We start from the raw sequence: 1,498 nt of genomic DNA, 5'->3' as shown, positions 1-1,498 counted from the left end.
AGGAATATTTCTTTGTGCACGACAGAAAAACTATCCCCCAAAGATCTGTATAATCATTGGGTTTATACTAATGAACAAAAAAGGCACAACTTGAGCAATGAATTCAGAAATCGAATGGAAGCTCTAGACAAGGGATCTCTTGCTCTAGATGTACTCGAAAAAAGGATAAGATTGTGCAATGATGAGAATGAACAAGAATGCTTGCCTAGAGTGTATGATCCTTTTTTAAATGGACCATATCGTGGAACAATAAAAAAAGGATATTCACGTCCAATCGTGGATGATTCAATCATTTCGACAGAGGATTCCATAGGAATGGTTTGGATAAATAGGATTCATGGTATCCTCCCCAATCTTTCTGATTACCAAGAATTTGAAGATAAAATGGATGCATTTAATGAAGAATTAGTATCGCCAGACATTGATCATTCCTTGAACTCAATCAGTGAATTAGCTGAAGAATCAAGACCTAGTTTGAATTTGAAAGGACTTACTTTATTGGACGAACAAAGAAGACTTGACTCAGAAAATAAAATGAAACGTTTGAAATTTCTATTCGATGCAGTTAAAACTGATCCAAACGATCAAACTATTAGAAATAAATCCATTGGAATAAAGGAAATCGGTAAAAAGGTTCCTCGATGGTCATATAAATTGACCGACGATTTGAAAGAACAAGAGGCGGAAAATGAGGAAGGATCGACGGAGGATCCTGGTATTCGTTCAAGAAAAGCCAAACGTGTGGTAATTTATACTGATAACGATCAGAATATCAATACTCATACTAGTACTAATACTAATAATGATAGTGATCAAGCGGAAGAAGTGGCTTTGATACGTTACTCACAACAATCGGATTTTCGTCGGGATCTAATCAAAGGATCCATGCGCGCTCAAAGACGTAAAACAGTGACTTGGGAAATGTTTCAAACAAATGTGCATTCCCCGCTTTTTTTGGACAGAATAGACAAAACATTTTTTTTCTCTTTTGATATCTCTGGAATGATTAATCCACTTTTTAGGAATTGGATAGGAAAGGATCCGCAACTCAAAACCTCAGATTCTGAGGAGGAAGAGGCAAAAGAAAAAGAGAAAAAAAAGAAAGAGCAAAAAGAGGAGAATGAACGGATAGCAATATCAGAAACTTGGGATACTATTATATTTGCTCAAGCAATAAGAGGTTCTATGTTAGTAACCCAATCGATTCTTAGAAAATACATCATATTGCCTTCATTGATAATAGCTAAAAATCTTGGCCGTATGTTATTATTTCAATTTCCCGAGTGGTACGAGGATTTGAAGGAGTGGAATAAAGAAATGCATGTTAAATGCACCTATAATGGTGTTCAATTATCAGAAACAGAATTTCCGAAAAACTGGTTAACAGATGGGATTCAGATAAAGATCTTATTTCCTTTCTGTCTGAAACCTTGGCGGGGATCTAAACTACAATTTCATCATAGAGATCCAATGAAAAACAAAGGAAAAATAGAAAATT

The sequence above is a fragment of the Tasmannia lanceolata genome, unplaced genomic scaffold (genome assembly GCF_043159265.1).
Source record: "Tasmannia lanceolata isolate RefF3 unplaced genomic scaffold, GAP_Taslan_0.1 ptg000797l, whole genome shotgun sequence".
Classification (NCBI taxonomy): domain Eukaryota; kingdom Viridiplantae; phylum Streptophyta; class Magnoliopsida; order Canellales; family Winteraceae; genus Tasmannia; species Tasmannia lanceolata.
The sequence above is the reverse complement of the archived record's forward strand: the minus strand, read 5'-3'. Positions refer to the sequence as shown.